The sequence below is a fragment of the Delphinus delphis genome, chromosome 2 (genome assembly GCF_949987515.2).
Source record: "Delphinus delphis chromosome 2, mDelDel1.2, whole genome shotgun sequence".
NCBI lineage: Eukaryota > Metazoa > Chordata > Mammalia > Artiodactyla > Delphinidae > Delphinus > Delphinus delphis.
Window position 1 is genome coordinate 145,628,805 of NC_082684.1, and position 23,155 is coordinate 145,651,959.

At 38.2% G+C, this 23,155-nt stretch overlaps 1 protein-coding gene and 1 long non-coding RNA gene across 2 annotated transcripts in view; both read left to right on the forward strand.

Annotated features, from left to right (window-relative positions):
* Positions 1 to 16,000, forward strand: part of LOC132419856 (uncharacterized) — a 127,429-nt gene extending 111,429 nt beyond the window's left edge. The window contains exon 3 of the long non-coding RNA XR_009518259.1: positions 15,898 to 16,000. This is a non-coding gene — a long non-coding RNA (uncharacterized lncRNA). The remainder of the gene's footprint in view (positions 1 to 15,897) is intronic.
* A 1,338-nt stretch (positions 16,001 to 17,338) lies between these two features.
* ZNF280D (zinc finger protein 280D) overlaps positions 17,339 to 23,155 on the forward strand; it is a 163,007-nt gene continuing 157,190 nt past the window's right edge. The window contains exon 1 of the mRNA XM_060005918.1: positions 17,339 to 17,362. The gene's annotated coding sequence lies outside the window, so the exon portion shown is untranslated. The remainder of the gene's footprint in view (positions 17,363 to 23,155) is intronic.

Sequence of the window (23,155 nt, forward strand, 5' to 3'; positions counted from 1 at the left end):
CTCCAGCCAAAGGTATGGACTTCTAGGTTGCATTACTCAGCTTCCTCTCAGTTGTTTCCTGTCTGTAACTCTCATTGTGGTTTTGGTCTTTTATGGTGGATCTTGAGATTTCTTGACTCTCTTTCTCCACTATTCATCCTTAATGACTGATCCTCCCTTCATAAGGAAGATAGAGTTTATGAAAAAAACTATAAGGTCAAAACTTACATTCTAGAGCATGCTTATAGGAGAGAGACAGAGACAGAGGCAGAGGAAGGGAATGAGAGGAGGAGAGGAAAAGAGGAGGAGAGGGGGAGAAAGATAGGGAGAGATGGGTTGGTAGAATTGACTGGGTTTTATGTACAGGAAGGCTGTGTAATGTGAAGTGGGCACTATTGTTATTTCTGTCCCTATAATGGAAAAAGCAGATATAATTTTTGCAAAGAAAGATGATGTTTTGGACAAGAACATGAAAATTAAGCATTCTAAAGTTTTAACAAGTCAGGAAAGTTGTATTATTCACCATTGTGATCAAGGAATTCAGGAAAAAATAAAAGACCTGTTCCTTCCTGATACCCAGGGCCTACTTAAGCCTCCTCTTTTCCATCCTTCCCATGACTAAGGACTTAAAGACATGATACCAGTTTTACCTCTTCATTAAACTAATCAAATATTTCCCCTCAGATCAGAGAGGAATCTTCCCCCATCCCAAACATCATCAGTATATCAGGAGGAATTAGTCATCTGCCTCTATCACAACCTTCCCTCAATCCCCCCGCTTCTCTCTTAGTATTCTTGAGCGCATCCATATGGTCTCCCATGACAGAAAACTTTGAATTCAGTTATCTTTGAATTCTAACACGCCTACATCCCTGCTAACTCAGAATCCTTAATGTTTCCCTTCCAATCTACGGCCTAAGTGTGGCACCCTATAAAAATGCCTGAAGCACTGCTCTAGGGCGTCAGAAATTCTCCCAAATATTCCTTCCTGCTCTCAGCTTTGAGCCTTCTTGTTCTGGTCTGCAGTATCCCAGCATCTGTCTTGTTGCTACACACTTGGATTTTGTATTGGCTGGCTTGTATCTTCAGAATGATCTGTCAGTCAGAAGGACTCCCATTCTATTTCACATTTGCTGATGGATGTGTTTACTCAGTAGGTCTGGGCTCCTGAATATGAGCTCCAATTCTCCCCTACACTGACCTTCAACTCTGGTATAAATATCCCCTGCCCACCCTGTTCTTTATAGCCTCCATCCAACCTCTTGTGTTTTCTTAGAGGCAGCAGGGTGTAGTAATAAAATGAATACTAGACTTGGAATCAGAAGACAAAGTTTAACTCTTAGGTCTATTCTTTCCCAATCATAGAAACCCTGGAAATTCACTGAAGCTCTTTGAATTTTAGTTTTCTTACCTTTTATACATATGATGCTAATGCCTGCCAATTCATGTATAGTTGTGAGGATCAAATGAGATAATGTGTGTTAAAGAACATTACAAACTACTTCTACCCTGGAAGGTGTATTTCTGGCTTTGAAGAGCTGGATGAACTATGGGGGAGTGACTGGTCAGGCCATTTAAAATGGCTGTTCTCTTGCTCTCTGTACATCCCCTGCTTGACCAGTCCCTGCTTCACTCACATGATTATCCAATCCTCTTAATCATAGGGCTTAATCAGTAACTGCCTACATGCTTGCCCCCCGCCCAGCTGCTGGTTTCCCTGGTAACTGATGAGCCAACCTAATATCAATTCCCCCTATAAATTGTTGCCTCCTTCTCCCCCAACTTGTGAAGACTGTTGCCACGTCCTGGGTGCTGTCTGTTGTACACACTGGGGTATCACTCCAGGACCTTTTTCTTGGGTGTGTAAGATCCCCCTATCCAAAAAACCATTGATGTCTCTGTCATTGTCTCCAGGCTCTTTATTTGGTCTTGAGGCTGGACAGCCACAAGTCCTGTAGGCCTGTGGGGTATAACCCAACAGGGAGATACAGAGGAAAAGATGCTGGAGCTGGTGACCTCTCTCTTTGTGTACTGGATCCCGAACCTGTTTGTCTACTTAAGCACTTTGTTTCTAGAATTATCTTCTGTCTCCTACATCATTAGTTTTTCCTTCTCTATGGGATAATTCTGGTCAACATGCAAACATGTAATAGCTCATATCTACACAACATCACAACAACAGCAGACCTAGACCTCATGTTCCCTCACCAGGTGTAATTTTTCTGCTCCTCTTTATAGTGTTTGTTTCCTCCTATTTTTTATTTAACCTACTCTCTGTTAAAGTACTCTGACAAGTAGATACCCAAATGGGATCAGATGGGTAAGAGATTTATTGGGAGCAATGTCTGTGAACGATAAAGGGAGAGAGCAGAAGTAGTTGGGAAGAGCCGTTAGACAATTATATAGGTCTGATGCCTACATCAGAAAGGAGAGGGGATGGAAGGAGGATTAGGAAGAACCTCAGACTGCAGCTCAATTCTAAGAAAGTTTTGGTGAGGCTAATGGGAAGTCCTTAAACTAAAGTTACCTATTAGAAGAATCCTGTCTCTCACAGGAAGGGACCTGCACTAACACCTCTCCAGGTTCAGTCACTGGCTAGGGGTTGCCAACAGGAATGGACCTGCACTAACACCTCTCCAGGTTCAATCACTGGCTAGGGGTTGCCAGCAGAAAGCTTGGTTTGAGCACAAATCCAGTGATGGATTTACAGGGACTGCAGCTGGGGCTGTCAGTCAACTATGCTCCCTGCAGCCAGAGATCTAAGTGACACATTTCCAAAGCTGCCACACACTGCAATCAGGCTTTTGTACCTACTTCTCTGAAACTGCTCTTGTTGAAATCACTACTTCCATCTTGCCAAATCCATTGACAATGCTCATATTCAGTTTTCATACTGTTCAACTTCTCAACAGCATTTGACATAGAGGATTACTTGATTCTTCCTAAAATACTTTCTTCCAGAAGCCACAAGCTCCTAGTTTTCTTCACTTTCATTGATAGACTAGTAGTCTTTGATGATTTTTTTTCCTTGTTAAAATACCCTAGGACTCAGTTCTCAGCCTCTTTTGTAGCTCTACTCCTTTGGTGATCTCTTCCAGCCCTGTGATTTTTTTTTTTTTTTTAACATCTTTATTGGAGTATAATTGCTTTACAATGGTATGTTAGTTTCAGCTTCACAACAAAATGAATCAGTTATATATACACATATATTCCCATATCTCTTCCCGCTTGCGTCTCCCTCCCTCCCACCCTCCCTATCCCACCCCTCCAGGCGGTCACAAAGCACCGAGCTGATCTCCCTGTGCTATGCGGCTGCTTCCCACTAGCTAACTGCCTTACGTTTGGTAGTGTATATATGTCCATGCCTCTTTATTGCTTTGTCACAGCCCTGTGATTTTAAATGCCATGTATACAGTGATGTGTCCTAAATTCATATCTCCAATTCTGAACTCCAGAATTGAAGATTCATATATATACCAGAAAACTGTTTGAAATCCTCTTGACTGTATAACAAGAATATCAAACTTAAAATGTGCAAAACAAAACTTTTTATCTTGCTGTGAGGATAATTATCTATAGTGGGAAAGAGTAGAACAATGGAGACCAGTTGTAATATAATATATTTGTATAATAATAATCCAGGTGAGATACAGGTAAGAGATGATGCTGGCTTGAACACGTGATGTGGGGACTTTGCAGATGTGACTAGGCTACAAACCTTGAGATGGGGAACTACCCTGGATTATTAAGGTGGGCCCAGTCTAATCATGAGTCCTTAAAATTGGAGAACATTTCTCAGCTGTGGTCAGAGAGAAAGCATGTGATGATGGTAGAATGGTCAGGGAAATTGATATTACTGGTTTTGAGGATGAGGGAAGGGGTTATGGGTTAAGGAATGAAGTTATCCTCTAGAAAATGAAGAATGCAAGGAACTAGATTCTTTTCTGGGCCTCCAGAAAGGAACATAGCCCTGCCAATACTTTTATTTTAGCACGTTGAGACCTATATCAGACTTCTGACCTACTGAACTGTAAGATAAGAAATCTGTGTTGTTTTAAACCACTAAGTTGTGATACTTTGTTATCGCAGCAACAGGAAATTAATTCAGCATGTGTATATTGGTCCTTGTATTAAAAGCAGGTATAGACATTAAATGAAATTAAGAATTGTGATTATTTCTGAATATGGACATGCATAATTGCCTCATTCCCCTCAGCTCACCCCCCTCAGTATGGGGCTCCTCCTCCCCTCCGGGCTTGCTTTTTTTTTTTTTTTTTTTTTTAATTTTAAAAGTTTATTTGAGGGAAAATCAAATGAAATTGGGCAGCACCAAACTGGAAGTGGTTAGGAATGCTCCACTGTCGGGAGCTCAGGAAAGGACTTTTTATAGAGAAAAAGCAGAAGGAAAGTAAAGGAAATTATTGATTGGCTTAGCTTAAAGCCTAGTTGGCTGTTTGTGATTGGCTGCCCTTAGTGTTTTGATTTTGTAGCCCTGAGGCATTTACAGGCTAAGATTTTGGTTTGCTTACAGAGGCTGCCATGGCATTAGAGCCACTTCAGTCCAATGGCCTCCATGTTTAACTAATTAAACAATTTCCCCCTTTTGGTTATCCTCTTATACATGAGAGATGGACCATAAATTTAGTATTAGCACCACTCTCAAGCACCATCAAAGTTAAGCAGCTGTTGTCTCATTGTGAAATTCATGTTATGATATCAGATATGTGGAAGAATTATTTTAGGTGTTCATCTCGTTTCTGTTTCTCCAAGTGCAGTGAGACCATCTGATGTACTGTTGATGGCTGTGAACATGCATTTAAGAACTTTGAGAGAATATAGTGCACCAGGGAGACTACAATGATAACTATTAGGAGAATAATACAAAGAGACTGAAGTATACTCCTTAGCTAGGGTCCCCATGAAGCAAACTGGTTGGAATCAAATAAATCAAAGAAAGTACCTGAAGGGGCACCAGTTGGTTTTAGCCAAGTATCTTGTTAATTTCTTGTATTTGCTACAATACCGGAGGTGTTGATCCAGGTACAACAGAGGGAATTTGCTATGGGACACACTCCTCCTTGTTCAGCCAATTAGTAATCTAAAGCAATTCTATTATCTAAAAGCCACCTTAGCAAGACAATCTAGGGACTTTTGTTGTGTATCTATGGCCTTAATAGTAGATTAAGTTGCCAGAGATAAGGAGCATTGTCTTCCTGTGCATTAATGGAGAAAAAAAGCAAGTAGTGAAAAGGCAAAAAGAATAAAGATTTCATGGGGAGAGCTGTCCACTTCTAGATGCTGTTCTGTTTTGAGGGAAAGCACTTAGGCAATTATTTGAGTTGGGGGCTGAATTAGCAGGCTTTTTTTTTCCCATGAAGCATTTATACTTGAAACAACAACTGATAAATGGACAACTATGATTAGTCAGACTTACATTTTTGGTGAACGTTTTCTCAAATGAATGAAGTGAGATGGTCATTTCAAGGAAAACAACTGAAAATATTTGTTGCCAATAATAAAATTTGAGCTTTCAACCAAAAAGTAGAACTTTAGAAGAGTTGTATTTACCACCATAAACTTGAGAGCTTCAACATATTTAAAGGTTTTCCTGATGAGATTTGTGGTGATGGTAACTGATGTGATTTTTGATATTGTATAATATGTCAATATTTGGAAAATCTATATCATTCAGTGAACTAATATTCTCCAAATGATTAATGCATGATTTTTAAAAATATCCATTGGGGAAATTCCCTGGCAGTACAGTGGTTAGGACTCAGTGCTTTCACTGCTGAGGCCCAGGTTCAATACCTACTTGGGGAACAAAGATCTTGCAGGCCATGGGGCATGGCCAAAAATAAATGGATAAAATAAAATAAAATAAAAATAAAAACAGGCATAATGGACTCTAATGTAACAGTATCAATGTTCACTTGTATGGTTTCGGATTCCATACTGTAACTAACATTTAAGAAGCTATTAATTGTCAGGAGGACCTTCAAGATGGCGGAGGAGTAAGACATGGAGATCACCTTCCTCCCCACAAATACATCAAAAATACATCTACATGTGGAACAACACCTACAGAACACCCATTGAACACTGGCAGAAGATCTCAGACTTCCCAAAAGGCAAGAAACTCCCCATGAACCTGGCTGTGTGGCTGACAGGGTCTTGGTGCTCCAGCCAGGTGGGAGTCCTGAGCCTCTGAGGTGGGAGAGCCGAGTTCAGGACATTGGTCTACCAGAGACCTCCCGGTCCCTCATAATATCAATCGGCGAGAGCTTACCCAGAGATCTCCTCCTCAACGCTAAGACCCAGCTCCACTCAATGACCAGCAAGCTTCAGTGTTGGACACCCCATGCCAAACAACTAGCAAGACAGGAACACAACCCCACCCATTAACAGAGAGGCTGAAAAAAATCATAATAAGTTCACAGACACCCCCAAAACACACCACTGGACGTGGTCCTACTCACCAGAGAGACAAGATCCAGCCTCATCCACCAGAACACAGGCACCACTCCCCTCCACCAGGAAGCCTACACAACCCATTGAACTAACCTTACCCACTGGAGGCAGACACCAAAAACAACGGGAACTATGAACCTGCAGCCTGTGAAAAGGAGACCCCAAACACGGTAAGATAAGCAAAATGAGAAGACAGAGAAATACACAGCAGATGAAGGAGCAAGGTAAAAACCCACGAGACCAAAAAAGTGAAGAGGAAATAGGCAGTCTACCTAAAACAGAATTCAGAGTAATGATAGTAAAGATGATCCCAAATCTTGGAAATAGGAGCACCTCAATACATAAGGCAAGTGCTTACAGCTATAAAAGAGGAAATAGACAGTAACACAGTAACAGTGGGGGACTTTAACACTTCACTTACACCAATGGACAGATCAACCAAACAAAAAATTAAAAAGGAAACACAAGCTTTAAATGACACAATAGACCAGATAGATTTAATTGATATTTATAGAACATTCCATCCAAAAACAGCAGATTACTCTTTCTTTTCAAGTGTGCATGGAACATTCTCCAGGATAGATCATATCTTGGATCACAAATCAAGCCTCAGTAGATTTAAGAAAATTGAAATCATATCAAGCATATTTTCTGACCATAATGCTATGAGATTAAAAATCAATTACAGGGAAAAAAACATAAAAAACACAAACACATGGAGGCTACACAATATATTACTAAATAACCAAGAGATCACTGAAGAAATCAAAGAAGAAATCAAAAAATACCTAGAGACAAATTACAATGAACACATGACGATCCAAAACCTATGAGATGCAGCAAAAGCAGTTCTAAGAGGGAAGTTTATAGCAATACAAGCCTACCTCAAGAAGCAACAAACAACACAAATAAACAATCGAACCTTACACCTAAAGGAACTAGAGAAAGAAGAACAAACAAAACCCAAAGTTAGCAGAAGGAAAGAAATCATAAAGATCAGAGCAGAAATAAATGAAATAGAAACAAAGAAGACAACAGCAAAGATCAATAAAACTAAAAGCTGGTTCTTTGAGAAGATAAACAATATTGATAAACCATTAGCCAGACTCATCAAGAAAAAGAGGGAGAGGACTCAAATCAATAAAATAAGAAATGAAAAAGGAGAAGTTACAACAGACACCGCAGAAATACAAAGCATCCTAAGAGACTACTACAAGCAACTCTATGCCAATAAAATGGAAAACCTGGAAGAAATGGACAAATTCTTAGAAAGGTATCACCTTCCAAGACTGAACCATGAAGAAATAGAAAATATGAACAGACCAATCACAAGTAATGAAATTGAAACTGTGATTCAAAATCTTCCAACAAAAGTCCAGGACCAGATGGCTTCACAGGTGAATTCTATCAAACATTTAGAGAAGAGCTAACACCCATCCTTCTCAAACTCTTCCAAAAACTTGCAGAGAAAGGAACACTCCCAAACTCATTCTATGAGGCCTTCAACACTGATTTATGATAAAAACTCTCCAGAAAGTGGGCATAGAGGGAACCTACCTCAACATAACAAAGGCCATATATGACAAACCCAAAGCAAACATCATTCTCAAAGGTGAAAAACTGAAAGCATTTCCTCTAAGATCAGGAAAAAGACAAGGATGTCCACTCTCAACACTATTATTCAACATAGTTTTGAAGTCCTAGTCATGGCAATCAGAGAAGAAGAAGAAATAAAATGAATACAGATTGGAAAAGAAGAAGTAAAACTGTCAGTGTTTGCAGATGACATGATACTATACTTAGAGAATCCTAAACATGCCACCAGAAAACTACTAGAGTTAATCAATGAATTGGGTAAAGTTTCAGGATACAAAATTAATGCACAGAAATCTCTTGCATTCCTATACACTAATGATGAAAAATCTGCAAGAGAAATTAAGGAAACACTCCCATTTACCATTGCAACAAAAAGAACAAAATACATAGGAACAAACCTACCTAGGGAGACAAAAGACCTGTATGCATAAAACCATAAGACACTGATGAAAGAAATTAAAGATGATATGAACAGATGGAGAGATATACCATGTTCTGGATTGGAAGAATCAACATTGGGAAAATGACTATACTACCCAAAGCAATCTACAGATTCAATGCAATCCCTATCAAATTACCAATGACATTTTTTACAGAACAAAAAATCTTAAAATTTGTATGGAGATAAAAACCCCAAATAGCCAAAGGAGTCTTGAGGGAAAAAAACGGAGCTGGAGGAATCAGACTCCCTGACTTCAGATTATACTACAAAGCTACAGTAATCAAGACAATATGGTACTGGCACAAAAACAGCAATATAGATCAATAGAACAGGATAGAAAGCCCAGAGATAAACCCACACACCTATGCTCACCTATCTTTGATAAAGGAGGCAAGAATATACAGTGGAGAAAAGACAGCCTGTTCAATAAGTGGGGCTGGGAAAACTGGACAGCTACATGTAAAAGAATGAAATTAGAACACTCCCTAATGCTATACAAAAAATAAACTCAAAATGGATTAAAGACCTAAACGTAAGACCGGACACTATAAAACTTGTAGAGGAAAACATAGGAAGAACACTCTTTGACATAAATCACAGCAAGATCTTTTTTGACCCACCTCCTAGAGTAATGGAAAAAAACACAAAAATAAACAAATGGGACCTAATGAAACTTAAAAGCTTTTGCAAAGGAAAGGAAACTACAAACAAGATAAAAAGACAACCCTCAGAATGGGAGAAAATATTTGCAAACAAATCAATGGACAAAGGATTAATCTCCAAAATATATAAACAGCTCATGCAGCTCAATATTAAAAAAACAAACAACCCAATCCAAAAATGGGCAGAAGACCTAAATAGACTTTTCTCCAAAGAAGACATACAGATGGCCAAGAAGCAGATGAAAAACTGTTCAACATCACTAATTATTAGAGAAATGCAAATCAAAACTACAATGAGGTGTCACCTCACACCAGTACAATGGGCATCATCAGAAAATCTACACACAACAAATGCTGGAGGGATTGTGGAGAAAAGGGAACCCTCTTGCACTGTTGGTGGGAATGTAAATTGATACAGCCACTATGGAGAACAACAGTATGGAGGTTCCTTAAAAAAGTAAAAATAGAATTACCATATGACCCAGCAATCCCACTGCCTGGCCTATACCCAGGGAAAACCATAATTCAAAAAGACACATGCACCCCAATGTTCATTGCAGCACTATTTACAAAAGCCAGGACATGGAAACATCCTAAATGTCCATCGACAGACAAATAGATAAAGAAGATGTGGTACATATATACAAAGGAATATTTCTCAGCCATAAAAAGGAACAAAATTGAGTCATTTATAGAGACATGGATGGATCTAGAGCCTGTCATACAGAGTGAAGTAAGTCAGAAAGAGAAAAACAAATATTGTATATAAACGCATATATATGGAACCTAGAAGAATGGTACAGATGAACCGGTTTGCAGGGCAGAAATAGAAACACAGATGTAGAGAACAAACGTATGGACACCAATGGAGGAAAGTGGCAGGGAGGGTGGTGGTGTGGTGAATTGGGAGACTGGGATTGACATACACTAATGTGTATAAAATGGATAACTAATAAGAACCTGCTGTATAAAAAAATAAAATTCAAAAGTTAAAAAAAAAAAACAGAATATGCCTGCCAATGCAGGGGACACAGGTTCCCAGGAAGGTGCCACATGCCACAGAGCGACTAAGCCCATGTCCGCCCCCCCCCCCCCAAAAAAAAGACTGGAGAAAATACAAGAAATGTTTAACAAGGGCCTAGAAGAAGAAAAGAGCAAACAAACAATGATGAACAACACAATAAATGAAATAAAGAATTCTCTAGAAGGAATGAATAGCAGAATAACTGAGGCAGAAGAATGGATAAGTGACCTGGAAGATGAAATAGTGGAAATGAATACTGCAGAGCAGAATAAAGGAAAAGGAATGAAAAGAATTGAGGACAGTCTCAGAGACCTCTGAAACAACATTAAACGCACCAACATTTGAATTATAGGGGTCCCAAAAGAAGAGAAAAAGAAAGGGACTGAGAAAATATTTGAAGAGATTATAGTTTACCACTATTATTCAACATAGTTTTGGAAGTTTTAGCCACAGCAGTCAGAGAGGAAAAAAAAATAAAAGGAATCCAAACAGGAAAAGAAGAAGTAAAACTGTCACTGTTTGCAGATGACATGATACTATGCATGGAGAATCATAAAGATGCTACCAGAAAACTACTTGAACTAATCAGTGAATTTGGTAAGTTTGCAGGATACAAAATTAATGCGCATAAATATCTGGCATTGCTACGCACTAACAATGAAAAAACAGAAAGAGAAATTAAGGAAACACTCCCATTTACCATTGCAACAAAAAGAATAAAATGCCTATGAATAAACCTACCTAAGGAGGCAAAAGACTTGTACTCAGAAAACTATAAAACACTGATGAAAGAAATCAAAGATGACATAAACAGATGGAAAAATATACCATGTTCTTGGATGGAAAGAATGAATATTTTGAAAATGACTGTACTCCCCAAAGGAAACTACAGATTCAATGCAATCCCTAGCAAACTACCAATGGCATTCTTCATAGAATTAGAACAAAAAATTTCCCAAAGTGTATGGAAACACAAAGGACCCTGAATAGCCAAAGCAATCTTGAGAAAGAAAAATGGAGCTGGAGGAATCAGGCTCCCTGACTTCATGCTATACTTCTAGCTACAGTAATCAAGACAGTATGGTACTGGCACCAAAACAGAAATATAGATCAATGGAACAGGATAGAAAGTCCGGGGATAACTCCCCACACATATGGTCACTTTATCTTTGATAAAGGAGGCGAGAATATACAATAGAGAAAAGACAGCCTCTTCAGTAAGTGGTGCTCGGAAAACTGGACAGCTACATGTAAAAGAATGAAATTAGAACACTCCTTAACACCATACACAAAAATAAACTCAAAATGGATTAAAGACCTAAATGTAAGACCAGACACTATAAAACTCTTAGAGGAAAACACAGGCAGAACACTCTGTGACAGAAATCACAGCAAGATCCTTTTTGACCCACCTCCTAGAGAAATGGAAATAAAAACAAAAATAAACAAATGGGACCTAATGAAACTTAAAAGCTTTTGTCAGCAAAGGAAACCATAAACAAGACAAAACGACAGCCCTCAGAATGGGAGAAAATATTTACAAATGAAGCAACTGACAAAGGATTAATCTCCAAAATATACACGCAGCTCATGCAGTTCAATATCAGAAAAAGAAACAACCCAATCCAAAAATGAGCAGAAGACCTAAATAGACATTTCTTCCAAGAAGATATACAGATTGTCAAGAAACACATGAAAGGATCTCAACATGACTAATCATCATGGAAATGCAAATCAAAACTACAATGAGGGGCTTACCTGGTGGCGCAGTGGTTGAGAGTCCGCCTGCCGATGCAGGGGACACGGGTTCGTGCCCCGGTCCGGGAAGATCCCACATGCCGCAGAGCGGCTGGGCCCGTGAGCCATGGCCGCTGAGCCTGCGCGTCCGGAGCCTGTGCTCTGCAATGGGAGAGGCCGCAACAGTGAGAGGCCCGCGTACAGCAAAAAAAAAAAAAAAAACCCCAAAAAACTACAATGAGATATCACCTCACACCAGTCAGAATGGTCATCATCAAAAAATCTAGAAACAATAAATGCTGGAGAGGGTGTGAAGAAAAGGGAACCCTCTTGCACTGTTGGTGGGAATGTAAATTGATACAGCCACTATGGGGAACAGTATGGAGGTTCCTTAAAAAACTAAAAATAGAACTACTGTATGACCCAGAAATCCCACTACTGGGCACACACCCTGAGAAAACCATAATTCAGAAAGAGTCATGTACCACAGTATTCATTGCAGCAGTATTTACAATAGCCAGGTCATTGAAGCAACCTAAGTGTCCATCAACAGATGAATGGATAAAGAAGATGTGGCACATATGTACAATGGAATATTACTCAGCCATAAAAAGAAATGAAATTGAGTTATTTGTAGTGAGGTGGATGGACCTAGAGTCTGTCGTACAGAGTGAAGTAAGTCAGAAAGAGAAAAACAAATACCATATGCTAACACATATATATGGAATCGAAGAAAAAAAAAGATTCTGAAGAACCTAGGGGCAGGACAGGAATAAAGATGCAGACATAGAGAATGGACTTGAGGATATGGGGAGGAGGAAGGGTAAGCTGGGACGAAGTGAGAGAGTGGCATGGACATATATACACTGCCAAATGTAAAACAGATAGCTAGTGGGAAGCAGCAGCATAGCACAGGGAGATCAGCTCAGTGCTTTGTGACCACCTATAGAGGTGGGATAGGGAGGGTGGGAGTGAGACGTAAGAGGGAGGGGATATGGAGCTATATGTATACGTATAGCTGACTCACTTTGTTATACAGCAGAAATTAACACACCATTGTAAAGCAGTTATACTCCAATAAAGATGTTAAAAAAAAAGAAACTATTAATTATCAAGTTTTGGCATAATATCAAAGAATATCCACAATTATCTGAAAAGGCTATTAAAATACTTCTTTTTCCAGTTTAAGAAAAGCAGGTATGGACATTAAGTGAAGTTAAGAGTTGTGATTATTTCTGAATAAGGATATTCTAATTTCTGAATCGAGACCACATTTATGTTTAAAATGACACTATTCATTGTAGTACCTTAGAGTGGTCAGAATGGTAGTGAGACTCTCCTAAGTGTTCACCCAGGGATGAGGGGAATACCACCCACTCATGAACAAAATGCAGACATGGACATGGAGGGACAAAGGCACTAAATCAAGGTGGAAAATGATATGACTCAAAGAGCAGATGATCACATTATAGAACATGAGGACACTTAGAACATTTTAATCACAAAACTCAAGGTAGCTATAGCCAAGTGGAATAGAGGGTGCTTAATAGTGTTACACAGGGTACAACATAGATCCCATGACTTCTTTACTTTTTAAAAAAAATTTATATTTTTAAATTGAAGTAGAGTTGATTTACAATGTTGTGCCAATCTCTGCTGTACAGCAAAGTGACTCAGTTATACACATCTAGTTTTTTTTTTCAATTTTATTTTAGTTTATTTATTTATTTTTTTGCAGTATGCGGGCCTCTCACCACTGTGGCCTCTCCCGCTGTGGAGCACAGGCTCCGGATGCGCAGGCCCAGCGGCCATGGCCCACGGGCCCAGCCGCTCCGCGGCACGTGGGGTCCTCCCAGACCAGGGCACGAACCCGCGTCCCCTGCATAGGCAGGCGGACTCCCAACCACTGCGCCACCAGGGAAGCCCTTATTTTATTTTATTTTTTTGGCTGTGTTTGGTCTTTGTTGCTGCGTGCAGGCTTTCTCTAGTTGTGGCGAGCAGGGGCTACTCTTTGTTGCAGTGCGCGGGCTTCTCATTCTGTTGGCTTCTGTTGTTGTGGAGCACGGGCTCTAGGCGTGTGGGCTCAGTAGTTGTGGCTCGCGGGCTCTAGAGCACAGGCTCAGTAGTTGTGGTGCGTGGGCTTAGTTGCTCCGCGGCATGTGGGATCTTCCAGGACCAGGGCTCGAACCTGTGTCCCCTGCATTGGCAGGCAGATTCTTAACCACTGTGCCACCAGGGAAGCCCCGATTCTTTTTTATTGTTTAATATTCTTTTCCATTATGGTTTAATCACAGGATATTGCATATCATTCCCTGTGCTATACAATAGGACCTTGTTTTTATCCATCCTATATATAATAGTTTACATCTGCTAATCCCACACTCCCAGTCCTTTCCTCCCCCCAACCCCCTCCCCATTGGCAACAAGTGATTCCATGACTTCTTTACAGTGTTTAATACTTTATTAAATTAAATTTGACCTGGAAGTTACTCTTTTAACCAGAAGCTAAGATGAGAGGGAAAATGCCAAACAGAGAAGCAGATATGGATTGTACTGAGTGGAAACTTGCCATATAGAGGCAAAGAAACCATTCCACTTACAAAGTTCCAAGTGGCATTTTAGAGAAAGGAGAGTCTTGAGAGGGTGTTACTCTGAAAATCCCCAGTGGAGCCAGGAATTTTTCTGGTGGCAGCCATGGAAAGAGGGATATTAAAAACCATTGTTTTTAAGCATAGGCCAGAGTTCACTGAGCAATATCTGCTTGTTTGAATGGAGAGAGAATGAATAATATATGCAAATTCCATGTTTAAAGTCCCCTTGTTTAGAAGTCTGGACTGCTTGATTTTGTCTCCCTAATCTACTTAGGCAGAGACCTTTTCTTTTGTTTTAATATCAAATAGGCTTTAGCATGGGCAGGTCTAATGAGACTTTGCCATTGGTGGAGGCTTAACAGGGCATCAGGAGATTTTAAGTAAATTTCATTAGAAGGCTACAATCTCTACCTCATGAAAGATTACATTTTTTAAAATGTAAGGGGTCAGGATATCCCTCCAGTTTGCTAGAGCAATAGCCTAGAAATATCCCAAAACTCGGTTAGTAAAAGGAGAGAGTGGCCCAGGACACTTCCCTTAGCCACTCCTGGCTAAGAGTATACACAAATTCCCCAGAAAAGATAATAGTTGTAAACAACAGAAACACACATTGCTTATACCCTCTCTTTTTCTTTCTAGTTAGTGAATTCACGTTTTAAAATTCCAAAAGTACAAGAGTAGACAATAATAAGTTCTATTTAACTCTTATCCAGTAACTTAATTCCCCTCCTCAGAGGTAACTAATATTACCAATATCTTATAGATGCTTCAATGCATATATGTGCAAATGTACACACAGTTTTTATGCAAATGATAATTTTCCATGTACTCTGAAGCTTATTTTTTTCACTAAACTATATCTTGGGATTAGTTCTGTATCAATAATAATTTTACCCATCTTTCTTCAGCAGCATAGTATTCCATTGAATGGATGCCTCATAATTTATTTAATCAACTCTACATTGATGTAATGAGTTGTAAGTTTTTTGTACATATGTAAGTAATCTATAGGATAAATTCCTAGAGGTAGAATTATTGATTCTAAGAGTATATGTGTTTGTAATTTTGATAAATATTGCTAAATGACCCTACATAGAGGTTGTACTAATTTATGTTCCTATCAGCAGTATATGAAAATGCCTCTTTAACACACTCTCATTAATACAGTGTTACCAAGCTTTGTGATCTTTTCCAACTTGTGGGGTTAACCATGATGTTTCAGTTTAATTTTATTTTGCCTTTCTCATTATGAGATTAAACATCTTTTCTTATAAGTTTTAGAGCCATTTATATTTCCTTTTATGTAAACTGTTCAAATTCTTTGCCCATTCATCTGTTGATTTATCTATAGGGGTTTTTTTTTCTTCTCTTTTTATTCAATTCTCTTTACTTTAGGGCAAAATGAATCTGGAGTTGCTGTCCATAATGAGAGAATATATTTAGTTGAGGAACATGCAGTTTGGACAAATGAGCCTCCAGCTTGTGTCCAGGTGAGTGGTTGAAGTTCCTTTTGAAATTTGTTCAAGTGGTTCAATGAGGTTACTTTTTGCAATGGTGCTACCGGACGAAGAGATATTTACATGTAGGAAGAGGCTTGAGCCCCCTTTGTTTATGCACCTAGTTCAGCCACTAAACTTCATCCTGTATCCTAAAAATGATGCCTCATAAATGATTGAGCCCTATTGAAAATAAAGATGGGGATGAGCTTTGAAAATAAATGTAATACATACTCGAAATAGAAAAATGGGATACCTTTACCTTTCTCATAAACCAAAAATACCTAGAAATCTTTGGGAATAGTACTTTCACCCCCCGCCCCAAACTTTGCAAACATCTCCTTTCCACCCCATTTCCTTATTTTCTATATCATAATTCATTCATTTCCATAGTGCTACTTACTAAGGGGTCCTGCTTCCTGGCAGAAGTGTGAAGGAGTGGTTTATGATTGGTCTGATGGAGCAACGTCTGCCCCAAAGGACAGCTCTTTAACACATCAGCATGCAAGCAGCCCAGGCTGGGCAAATTGCCAACTGAGCCTTTCAGAACAGCAATAGCTTTTGTTAATATATACCTCATGATTTGTTTTAATGCTTTTACAATTATTTTCATAGTTATTTTTCTACTTTACATGTTCTCTAGTAACATATGGACATGTGTTAGCCCTGACATTTCTCCTGATTGCCAGAAAAATATATCTTTCTAACTACTCATATTATCTAATCTCTTCTTTGTGGGAAGATTTTAAACAATTGCTTTAATATATTTAATATTTGCAGGACTATTCAAACTTTAATTTCTTCTTCAGTCACATCTCATATGGTACACATATATTTTTCAAGAAACTTTCCATGTGGTCTAAGTCTTTAAAATTGTTAGCATATAGTTCTTGTGTTTGTAGTTGTTTAAAAAGTAAGATTCTTTACAGATTAAAAAACAGCAATTTGTGATATGAATTGCAAATATTTTCCCAACATTTCCACAGCATTAATGAATATTAAATATCATTTGTTGTCTTTATATTTGAATAACAACTTGGATGATATAAATTTCTTGGGTCACGATTTCTTTCCTTGATAATTTTAGAGGCATTTCTCCAGTCTTCTGGAATTGGATATTGTTGTGGAGAAGTCTGATGTCAGCCTGTTTTGTTTTTACCCTTTGTAGATGACTCATTATTTCTGCCTGGTTGTCCAAAGGATTATTTCTTTATCTTCACAGTTCATCAATTGTATCAGGATATACCTGTGTTGACGATAATGTGTCAGTTTTTTTTTCTGAGACCTGACATACCCCTTCAAAATGAACGTTTCTTCAGTAATATTTCAAATATTTGTTCTGATCCATTATATAGGGATATTAGGTAAGTGTATGTTGTATCTCACTTGCCTGTCTTCTCTAGATATCATTGTATCTCTAATCATTTTAAATTATATTTATTTTCATTCATTTTGCTTGCTCTATGTAACCTCTATGTTCCTTTTTGCATTCTCATCAGTATCTGGTCTCTCCTGGTCTACTTCCCATTTTTACTCCATTTCTGATATTTTTAAAGCCACTATTCCCCCTAGAGATCTTCCAACTCGTGTTTCATTCATTTTGTTGTCTCTTTCCTCCTGAATCTTGTATCTCTGCCTTTTGCTCTTTACTAAAAAAATAATAATAATGTGGTAAAATATATATAATATTTACCATTTTAACTACTTTTAAGTGAATGGTTCTGTGGCATTATGTACATTCATATTGTTGTGCACCATCTACACCATCCATCTCCAGAACTTTTTTGTCTTCCACAACTGAAACTCTGTACTCGTTAAATACTAACTCCTCATTCCTAACCCCCTCCCCCAGCCCCTGACAACCACCATTCTACTTTCCATCTCTATGAATTTGACTACTCTAGGTACCTCACATAAGTGGAATTATGCAATATTTGTCTTTCTGTGACTGCCTTATTTTGTTTAGCATACTATCTTCAAGGTTCATCCATGTTGTAGCATATGTCAGAATCTCTTCCTTTCTTTTTTTAAGACTTTTTCTTTTTCAGAGCAGTTTTCAGTTCATAGCAAAGTTAAAAAGGAGGCACAGAGATTTCCCATACACTCCCTGCCTCCACACATGCATAGCCTCCCCCATTATCAACATCCCCCACCAGTGGTGCATTTGTTACAATTGATGAACCTACACTGACACATCGTAGTCACTCGTTTACATCTGGGTTCATTCTTGGTGTTGTAGATTGTATGGGTTTGGACAACTGTAAAATAACATGTATCCATCATTATGGTATCATACAGAGTATTTTCACTGCCCTAAAAACTTCTGTGCTCTGCTTATTCATCCTCTCCTTGCCCCAACCCTTGACAATCACAGATTTTTTACTGTCTCCGTTTTCCAGAATGTCATATACTTGGAATTATACAATATGTAGTCTTTCAGTTGGCTTCTTTCACTTAATAATATGCATTTCACTTAATAATATGCATTTAAGTTTCCTCCATGTCCTTATTTATTTATTTATTGGCTGCGTTGGTTGCTGCACGTGGGCTTTCTCTAGTTGCGGTGAGCGGGGTCTACTCTTCATTGCGGTGCACGAAGTATACGTTGCGTTGCTTCTCATTGCAATGGCTTCTCTTGTTGTGGAGCACGGGCTCTAGGTGTGTGGGCTTCAGTAGTTGTGGCACACGGGCTCAGTAGTTGTGGCTTGCAGGCTCTAGAGTGAAGGCTCAGTAGTTGTGGCACACCGGCTTAGTTGTTCTGTGGCATGCAGAATCTTCCCGGACCAGGGCTCAAACCCCTGTCCCCTGCATTGGCAGGCAGATTCTTAACCACTGTGCCACCAGGGAAGTCTGTGTCCTTTTATGACTTAATAGCTCATTTCTTTTTAGCGCTGAATAGTATTCCATTGTCTGGATGTACTACAGTTTATTTCAACATTCACCTACTGAGATACATCTTGGTTGCTTCCAAGTTCTAGCAATTATTAATAAAGCTGTTATAAACATCCTTGTGCAGGATTTTGCATGGACATAAGTTTTCACCGCATTTCACATTACGGTTTTCACCGTAAATGCCAAGGAACGTAATTGCTGGATTGTATGGTAAGAGTATATTTAGCTTTATAAGAAACTGCCAAACTGTCTTCCAAAGTGGTTGTACCATTTTGTTTTCCCATCAGCAATAAATGTTGCTCCACATCCTTGCTAACACTTGGTATTGTCAGTGTTCTGGATTTTGGCCATTCTAATAGGTTTATAGTGGTATCTCATTGTTGTTTTAATTTCCATTCCCTGATGACATATGATGTGGAGAATCTTTTCATATGCTTATTTGTCATCTGTATATCTTCTTTGGTGATGTGTCTGTTAAGGTCTTTGGCACATTTTAAAATCAGGTTATCTTCTTATTGTTGAGTTTTAAGAGCCTTTTGTATATTTTGTATAACAGTCCTTTATCATATATGTCTTTTGCAAATATTTTTCTCTCAATCTGTGGCTTGTCTTTTCACTCTTGATGTTGTCTTTCACAGAGCAGTTTTAAATTTTAATGAAATTCAGCTTACCAATTATTTCTTTTATAGATCGTGCCTTTGGTGTTATATCTAAAAAGCTATCATCCTGCCCAAAGTCAACTAGGTTTTCTCCTGTATTATCTTCTACTTTTACATACATTTCATAGTTTTGCATTTTACATCTAGGTATATGATTCATTTTGAATTAATGTAATTTAATGTAATTAATGTAATGTAATTTCTTTGTCTAGATTCATGGTTTTGCATGTGGATGTCCAGTTATCCCAACATTGTTTGTTGAAAAGACTATTTTTCTCCATTGTGTTGTCTTTGTTCCTTATGTCAAAGATCAATTGACTATATTTTGTTGTGTTTTTGTTTTATGGCCACACAGCTTGTGGAATCTCGGTTCCCTGACCAGGGATTGAACCTGGGCCAGAGCAGTGAAAGCCCAGAATCCTAACCACTAGGCCACCAGGGAACTCCCCCAGTTGACTATATTTATGTGTGTTTACTTCTGGGCTCTCTTTCTGTCCCATTCATCTATTTGTTGATTCTTTCGCCATTACTACACTGTCTTGATTACTGTAGCCTTATAGTAATACTTGAAATCTGGTAGTTTCAGCATTCCAACTTTGTTCTTCTCCTTCAATATTGTGTTGACTATTCTGAGTCCTTAGTCTCTCCGTATAAACACTAGAATCAGTTTTTCTATATCCAAAAAATAACTTTCTGGGATTTTGATTGGGATTTCATTGGATCATAGATGAAGTTGGGAAGAACTGATATCTTGACAGTATTGAGTCTCCCTCAGTATTGAACATGGACTATTTCTCTATTTATTTAGTTTTTCATAGTTTGCCTCAGATAGATCTTGTACCTATTTTATTAGATTTGTACTTAACTATTTTGTTTTTTTGGAGTGCTAATGTAAATGGTATTGTGTTTTTAATTTCAAATTCCACTTATTCATTGCTAGTATATAGGAAAGCAACTGACTTTTGTATATTAATCTTTTATCCTACAACCTTGTTGTAATTGTTCCTTAGTTCCAGAAGTTTTTTATTGATTCTTTTGAATTTTCTACATAGACAATCACGTCACCTGCAAACAAAGATAATTTTATTTCTTCCTTTCCAATCTGTATACTTTTTTTTTCTCGTCTTACTGCCTTAACTAGGACTTCTAGTATGGTGTTGAAAATAGGTGGTAAGAAGGGACATCCTTGTTCCTGATCTTAGCAGGAAAACTTCTAGTTTCTTACCATTAAGTATGTTAGCTGTAGGTTTTTTGGTAGTTATTCTTTATCATATTGAGGCAGTTCCCTTCCACTCTATTCTTCTCTTCCTGAGTTTTTCTTTGATTTTGTCAAATGCTTTTTCTGTATCTATTGATATGATCCTGTGCTTTTTCTTTTTTAGCCTGTTCATATGATGTTATATTAATTAACTTTCAAAAGCTGTACCTGCCTTGCATATCTGGGATAAATCCCACTTGGTTATGGTGTATAATACTTTTTATAGGTATTTGGATTTATTTGCTAATATTTTGTTGAAGATTTTTGCTCTGTATTCATAAAAGATATTGGTTTATAGTTTTCTTTTCTTGTAATGTCTGGGACTGGTTTTGATTAGGGTAATGCTGGCCTCATAGAATGAGGAAGTATTCCCTCTGCTTCTATCTTCTGAAAGAGATTGTAGACAATTGGCATAATATCTTGCTTAAATGTTTGATATATTTCACGAGTTACCCTGTCTGGGCCTGGTGCTTTCTGATTTGGAAGGTTATTAATTATTCATTCAATTTCTTTAATAAATATAGGCCAATTCAGATCATCTATTTCTTCTTGTATGAATGTTTGCAGATTGTGTCTTTCAAGAAATTGGTCCATTGCATTTGGGTTATCAAATTTGTAGGCATAGAGTTATTCAAATTCTTCCTTTATTATCCCTTAATGTCCATGGGATCTGTAGTGATGTCCCCTCTTTTATTTCTGAAATTAGTAATTTGTGTCCTCTCCCTTTTTCTTAGCCTGGCTAGGGGATTATCAATTTTATTGATATTTTCAAAGAACCAGCTTTTGGCATAATTGATTTTCTTTCCCTTCCTTTTTAAGGCTCTTAAACATATTGTATGTATATTTGGGTTCTTGTTTTATAGATAAATTGCTCCATTAACTGTTTAAATCCGTGGCAAACACTTGGTCAAATTTTTCATCTGTTTCATGAATATACTGCTTTGATCAGTGTTCATCTGCATTTCTTCTTATTCTTTTTCTCCTCTTTTCTTGTAATACTTTTATATAGATCCTGGATGGTTTAGTTTTGATTTCTCATGTTGGTTTAAGTGGGCTTCTCCTTGACCAGCTATTTCCAAATGATTCATATGTTAGGGATGCTAAAGCCGTGTCCAAGGCTAGCAGCATTCTCCCTAGAGCCCTCAGTTAAGTGTGAGAGTCCATTTAACTGTTAACCTCTCCCTGGCCAACAGAAATAGGCAGTTTGTAAGATTCATAGCATTCAGAATCTTTTTCTAATCCTCTGCCTCACCAACAGGCTGTTTTTTAAAATATGGCTCATCATATGAGTCCTTGTTCAGTCCTGTTAGCCCTGCTTCTCAGAATCAAACTCCTGTCACTATTCCACACAGCTTGTCCCAGTTAGGACGCATGAGGATTTTAGTTCTTTATCTTGGGCATGCTCCTCATCTTGGGGCAGCGCCCGCTCTCTCAGGGATTTGCATTCACAGGCATCCCCTTCTGCTTCCTCCCACATCCTGTTTGATCTTCACTGCTTTTGGCAGCCCTTCTATCTATTTGTGGCTTAGGATTTCACATGCATCCTAGCTTGTATTTCTCTTTCTCATTCTTCTTTAGTGTGATTTCCTAGAGGGGAAGGAGGAAATGCCAATTTTATTCCACTATGCTCAAACTGAAAATCTGTATCTAATTCTTCCATAGTTTAGGATAAGTCATTCTCAAATAAATGCTTTATTATTTTTGTGAACCTCCAAGTTAGAGAACCCTTTCAGGTATTATTATGGATATTTGAACCAAGGAAACCCAGCTGACAGTTGCAATTGAGAGCATTATGATGAAAAGGCAGAACCAGAAGCGCCACTCACAGAAGGAGGTCTGAAGTTGTTAATTTCTACCTGTGTATGTTGCATGCAACATCTTTATGTCTTCTGATTCTATGATCAGAACCATTAATGTCTTTTCTATCACCTAATCATTCTCATAAGTTTCAGATTTAAAGGAAAACAGTTGTTCCTGACTGATATTGAGATTGTGATCTAAGAACTCCCCTTCCTTCAGCTAAACATACTCATTATGCAGTTCTGCAAGTCAATTTTTTATGTCTCTGGGTCTATAGCAGGGCCTGCTTTACTGTGGGAAAAAAATGTGGATTCAGGAAGGCCCTGAAGTGTACCTCTGATCTATATGCACAGGGAAATTTCATCAGTAATAATTTATTCCTCTGTGTTACTGTGGCCTCCTTTTAAATGCCTATATTTCTTTGGAAATAAGTAAGTTGTCATTAACATCTTTGTGTAAATCACATTTTTAAAAATATTGTTTCTCGAGGAAGGAACACTGGGAAAGGAAACAGAGGAAATGGAAATTAAGGAACACCCAAGATAAAC